This window comes from Chenopodium quinoa, unplaced genomic scaffold (genome assembly GCF_001683475.1).
Source record: "Chenopodium quinoa cultivar QQ74 unplaced genomic scaffold, ASM168347v1, whole genome shotgun sequence".
Classification (NCBI taxonomy): Eukaryota; Viridiplantae; Streptophyta; class Magnoliopsida; order Caryophyllales; family Amaranthaceae; genus Chenopodium; species Chenopodium quinoa.
Genome location: NW_018744502.1, coordinates 2,588,497 through 2,595,402, shown reverse-complemented (window position 1 = coordinate 2,595,402; position 6,906 = coordinate 2,588,497).

Genomic DNA, 6,906 nt, shown 5'->3' with positions numbered 1-6,906 from the left:
CCGATAGTTGCAGACAGGTACGGATAGTTAGTCACGCCGCCTATGCCCCTGGACGACTGGTTGTCTGTTTCCAGGCTAGACGATCAGTCGACCATTTATCCAATCGGTATTCGAACCATTTTAAAGACTGGATCCCCTTTAGGCAGGCAGTCCTGTCATATGTAAAATTAACCAAGTAGGAAAGTGGTTTTCTACTTGTCATGTTTTTAGGCTAAAGACTTTAGGCCATCTAGGCCGACTGTTCCCCGCCATATTTAATCTAGTGTGAACAGGTGCTGTATGAACACCTTTTTAGTTTCATACTAAATTTTTAAGGAGTAACCAAGTAAACATGATTGTTACCTAGTCGCCAAGTAACTGAGTAGTAGAGGTATCAAGCGGTGGGAACCGGTTGTTCCCTTTTATTCGCCAATGTTTGTTGGCTTTTAACTCATAGGTTGTTAACCTAGCAGGAGTAGTGGTTGAGAGCCCCTGTTTGCTAAAAACAGGCGGATGACTCATACCTTTTAGGCTCCATACTAAGTTTGAGAGAGTGACTATGAGTTAACTTTGGTGTTACTCAGTCGCCGTCACTCCTGCTTGAGTAGTAAAGGTACCAGGCGGCGGAGGCCGGCTGAACCTTTTGATTCGCCAATGTTTGTTGGCTATTAACTCAAGAGGTACCCCCTACATTTATCCCAAGTAATACAGGCGGTCATCTGACTCAGATGTCAACTGCTACCACTGGTTTGGTTAGTGATAGAGTTATCCTTGTCTCAAAAACGGCTACGTGGTTGCCCTTGGGGACAGTCGTATAGGTGCCGTGTAATTAGTTTATAGAGCAATGTTCCACCCAAAAGGGAGCTGCTCTCTGCGACGAATTTCATCCGGAGGGATGCCGCCGGACGCCTGCTATGATGTTGGGACAGGTCGTATTAGTTTAAAGATTGGATGAGCTGGCTTGGCGCCTGGTCTGATCAGTCGGCCTGTGGCCTTGGTTAGTCCTTTTGTGGACGCAGATGCTAAGTAAGAGGAGGGCAGCTGCCTATTGGGTAAAGGTACAGACAGCATGCCCCTCTGAAGATAGAGTAAAATACTCAATGGAGAGTAGCCGACTGTAAAGGTACAGACGACATGCCCCTCTGATGATAAAGTGAAATACTCAATGGAGAGTAGGCGACTGTAAATGTATAGGCGGCCTGCCCCTCTTAAGTAAATAAAAATTAAACATGGAGAGTAGCCGACTGTTTGTCAGTAGGCATGCCCCTCTTAAGTAAAAATGAAAACTGAGTATGGAGAGTAGCCGACTGTTTGTTAGTAGGCGTGCCCCTCTTAGTACAAAATTGAATATTAAGTATGCAAACTTTTATTAAGTAGCCCTTGACTATTTATATCATTCAAAAGAAATATTTCTTAAGATTATCTACATTCCAAGTTCGAGGCAACGGTTGGCCGTCTGGTGTTTCCAGACGGTAGGTACCGTCCCTGACCTCTTCACAGATTCGGTAGGGTCCTTCCCAGTTGGGAGTTAGTTTTCCAGACTCATTAGCCCTTCCAACTGCTTCCATTTTTCTAAGTACAAAGTCCCCCACTTTGAGTGGACGCCTATGTACTTTTTTGTTGTATGATCTAGTCATTCTCAGGCGGTAAATTTCATGGCGCAAGACAGCATTGCCCCTCCTTTCAGGAAGTGAGTCTAATGCCAGGCGCATGGCTTCCCAGTTTGCCTCTTCGTCATATAGCATTACTCGAAGAGTCGGCTCGTAGTGTTCTATTGGAAGAACAGCTTCCGCACCATAAGTTAGGAGGAATGGAGTTTCTCCAGTCGCCCCTTTTTCAGTCGTCCTAATGGCCCAGAGAACATGTGATAATTCATCCGCCCATAGGCCGCCTGCTCGTTCAATCTTTTTCTTGAGACCGTCTGAGATGATTTTATTAAAGGCTTCTACCTGGCCGTTTGCTTGTGGACGGCCGACAGATGCAAAGTAGTGTGCAATTCCTTGGTCCCCCAACCAGCTTTTGAGAACAGGCGTCTCAAATTGGGGACCATTATCAAAAACCATAGACATGGGAACCCCGAACCGAGTGATGACATTTTTCCAAATGAATGAAATTACATCCTTCGTCTTGATTCCCTTTACAGCCTCCGCCTCTACCCATTTAGTGAAGTAGTCGACGGCAACAAGTATGTACCTCCTTCCGCCTGTAGCAGGCGTATATGGACCCAGAATATTCATGCCCCACTTAGCAAACGGTAGTGGGCTATGAATGGTAGTGAGGTCAGTAGCCGGACGGTGAATTAGCTTGCCAAACCTTTGGCACTTGTCACATTTTTTCACCATCTCCATTGCATCTGCTTCTAAAGTAGGCCAAAAGTAGCCCTGCCGCCTTGTCCGTTGAGCAAGCGACCTACCGCCTATATGGGAAGCGCAGTAACCAGAGTGAAGATCGTCTAGTATCTCTCACCCCTTTTCTGGAGTAACACACTTTAAGTAGGGTTGAAGGTACCCTCTTTTGTGAAGTTCTCCCTTTATCATTTCAAAACTGGCTGCCCGTTTTTTCAGCGCTGCCGCCTGGTGATGATCATCCGGCAGGGTACCGTCTGTCAGATATGCCCTGATTGGATCCATCCAGGTTGAGCTTCTGTCTAGGATTCCAATAGGGTCTTCCTCGATGCTTCTCTTCTCCATTACTTCCCAAAAAACAGTTCGAGGAGTATCACAAGAGGCGGATGATGCTAATTTTGAAAGTGCATCCGCCTGGTTGTTTTCTAATCTCGGCACTTGAGTCAGATGAAAATCTTCAAGGGATCCGACTGCCTGTCGTACCGCCTGTAAATACTTGATCATGGCCGGATGGGTTGCTTCGTATTCACCATTATACTGACTCACTATCAATTGTGAATCGGAACAGGCGTCTATCTTTCGTGCCCCTGCCACCTTGCACATGCGGATTCCGGCTAGTAAAGCTTCATATTCTGCCTCATTGTTTGAGGCCTGAAAACTGAAGCGTAGAGCATACTCGTACCTGTCGCCCTCTGGCGACTGACATATGACGCCTGCTCCACAACCATTTGAAGTAGAGCTTCCATCCACATATACCTTCCAGACTTGGTCTGGAACTTGAGAGTCAGGAGGACGAGTCATCTCAACAATAAAGTCAGCAAAGGCTTGCCCCTTCACTGCTTTTCTAGGCTCGAAGGTAACTTCGAGGCTCTGTATTTCTATGGCCCATATGATCATTCGGCCTGACGACTCCATGATGGTCAGTGGGCGCTTGATAGGTTGGTCTGTATACACGACGACTGCATGTGCCAAAAAGTAAGGCTTCAATTTTTTAACAGCCATGAAGAGTGCAAGACCAAATTTCTCCACTAAGGGATACCTCAACTCGGCATTTTTCAGTACGTGACTGACAAAGTAGACCGGGAGCTGACAGCCGTCTCTTTCAGCAAGGAGAACAGCGCTTAACGCATGATCAGAGACGGCCAGGTACATGTAGAGCACTTCTTTGGGCAAAGGGCTGACCAGCCTCGGCAAGGAATGCAAGTGAACTTTCAATTTCTGGAAGGCCGCCTCAGCATCCGGCCCCCATTCAAACCTTGCCTTTTTCTTAATTGCCTGGAAAAAGTATAGGCATTTGTCGCCTGATCGGCTTAGAAATCTTCCCAAGGCCGCCAGACAACCTGTTAACTTCTGAACCTCTCGGATGGTACGAGGCGACTGCATGTCGATGACCGCCTGCACCTTCTCGGGGTTCGCCTTTATTCCTCTCTGATTGATAAGGAATCCGAGAAATTTCCCAGACTCAACTCCAAAGAAACATTTCTTGGGATTGAGCATGACATGGTGCCGCCTGAGTGTGGCGAAAGTTTCTCGGAGGTCCGACAGATGATCTTTCTGAAGTTTAGACTTGACAATCATATCATCAATATATGCCTCGACATTTCTCCCAATCTGATCAAAGAACACAGTGTTTATCATTCGCTGGAAAGTGGCTGGGGCATTCTTAAGACCAAACGGCATGACCGTGTAACAGTATAACCCCTGATCAGTGACGAAGGACGTCTTCTCCTGATCTTTCTTCCATAAAGGAATTTTATGGAAACCAGAGTAGGCGTCCATAAAGCTCATCAAAGCATGACCGGCTGTTGAGTCGACCAGGTTATCAATTTTAGGCAGAGGGTAACTGTCTTTGGGGCACGCCTTGTTTAAGTCTGTGTAGTCTACACACATTCGCCAGGTGCCCTTCGGCTTTTTAACAAGCACCACATTTGCAACCCAGTCTGGGAAGTAACATTGCCGAATGAACCCTGCATCAAGTAATTTTTTAACTTCGGCGGCTGCCGCCCGACTTCTTTCTTCGCCATGGTTCCGCTTCTTCTGCCGTACCGGCTTCTTTTTCGGATCCACGGCCAGTTTATGTACCGCCAGATCAGGACTAATGCCTGGCATTTCATGGACTTCGAATGCAAAGATGTCCATGTATTCTTTCAATAGTTTGTGAAAGTCGTCACCCAGGTCCCTTAGAGCAGTCGTCCCAACCTTGATTGTTCTGTCAGGACGCGAGTCATCTAAGATCAGGTCCGTATGCTCACCAGCTGTCTGGGATGCCTTTCTCTTCTTGTCGCCTGCTTCTTGAACAGGCGCACTCTCCTTGACATTGTCAAGGTCTATTTTTCCACCGCTCGACATAGTGGCCATAACAGTGGGCTTGACATCCGAGAGATAGCACTCTCGGGCCATCCTCTGATCTCCCCTTAGGGACCCGACTGTTCCATTATCCCTCTCAAACTTGAGCAACATAAGAGATGGGATTATAACAGCCTTGGAATTATTCAGGGTTGGTCGTCCCAGAATCATGTTGTAGGCCGAGAGTTCTTCTACTACCAGGAACCGGACTACCATGTGTCGTCCTTCCCCTTTTTCATCCAGGCGGATGGGTAAATCCACTCGTCCCACTGGGTGGACAACTCCTCCTCCAAACCCTACTAAAGGGTGGGATGCCGGATGTATGCAATCAGTCTGATATTTTAGTTTCGACAGACATTTGCTACTGATGAGATCTGAGGAGCTTCCGGTATCTATGAGGATTCGGCCAACACTCTGGTTGGCCACTTTACATTCAATAACGATAGGGTCGTCATGCGGCCCTCTTACCCCTCCTAGATCTTCTTCAATGATGACAATCTCAGGAAATGAATATTTGGAGGGTCGTTCTTGGTGAACGGAATTTACATCTAACTGTCTGATATTGTCTTTGTTGCCCCTAATAGTGGGGCCGCCTCCTGAGAAGCCGCCTGCAATGGTGTAGACAACTGCATCATCTGTATTGGAGCTGTCGGCCTGTTGATTCTTTTTGGTCGACTGCTTTTTCGAGAAAGTGTTCCCCGTAGATTTCTTGACATAAGTGTCAAGATCACCTTGCTCAGCCAGGCGGTCCAGATACCGCATGAGACTGATGCATTCATTGGTGTGATGACCAACATCTTCATGATAATCACAGAATTTTTCTTGGTTCCGGTTGTTTGCAGAACCCTTCATGGGGACCGGCTTCTCAATTGAGATCCGTCCCTTGATTTCCTTTAGGATAAATTGGCTATCCTTGTTAAACGCATACTTTGGGGAGTATGGTTTGAATTCTTTTTTCTTCTTCTGGGCCGGCTGTTTAGAGGAATCAGCCGCCCAGACCTCTTTTCTCTTCTCATCTTTGTTTGACGACCGTTTCTGTCGCCCTTCTCTTTTGTCGGACCTTTTCCCGTCTGACTGTTTTACCGTACTACAAAGATCAGTCGCCTGTATATAGGCTTCCGCTTCAATCAAGGCCTCTTGAAGAGTCGCCACCCTCTTTCGGACCAAATCAAATTTGAAGGTTGACCCGTCTTTGAGACCTCTGAAAAAGTCAGTATAGGCTACTTCATCCGGTAACCCTTGAATCTGTATTCTCATCAGGTTAAACCGCCTGATGTAAGAACGAAGCCCCTCCTTCTCGCCCTGCTGAATTGTTCCTAAATCAAGGGTCGTCTTCTTCGCAGGGATGTTCATGGCGAAGTTGGAGGTGAATAAGTAAGCAAGCGTCTTGAAGTTATTTACACAACCAGTCGGCAGGTTGCCGAACCATTGTTGTGCGATTCCTTTGAGAGTCGCTGGGAAACACTTGCACCAAGTGGGATCATCCAACCCTTGAAGGTACATCAGGTTGGTGAATGCCATCAGATGGTCTTCTGGGTTAGTAGTGCCGTCATAGGCGCCTACTAATACATTTTTCACTTTGGCCGGCTGAGCGGCTTCAGTAATTTCCTTGGAGAAGGCCGACGGCTGTTCACCAAGTCTAAGCAACCGTAGCTGCCAGTCCATAGGTTGGACATTTTTTGCTGCATGTCCACCAAACGGAGGTGGCTGTAAAAAATACTATTGTTGCGGTACAAACGGTAAGTTTGGTACCGCCTGGTCGCTATGAAAGCCGGACTGACGGGAGGTTTAAGGGAGGTATTTATAACCTCGGGAAACGTGCCAATCTAGGTTTAGGTTAACCTTGGGCTGATTGGGCTTCCCTCGGAAGTTGGGCCTAGGTGACCGGCTTCTCCACTAGGCATGGAGTATGCCACGTGTCATGACATAATAAGTCCAGGGTGGACGAATAAGTGTGTGCCACGTGGCAAGCCCTGAGAGGTCCAACTGGGGGACACTTGGCAGGACCTGATTGGCGCACGTGGCGCATTCCGATTGGTGGGAGCAAAATCCCCTAATCACCACCCACACCACCTTCACGACCACCACCGCCGCCTTCACCACCACCGGTACCACCCCACGAAACCACCACCACTACGACCCTCACGAAACCACCACCACCACCACCACCCCCACAAAACCACACCACTACCAACCCCACGAAACCACCACCACCACTACCAAACCCAGAAATCCC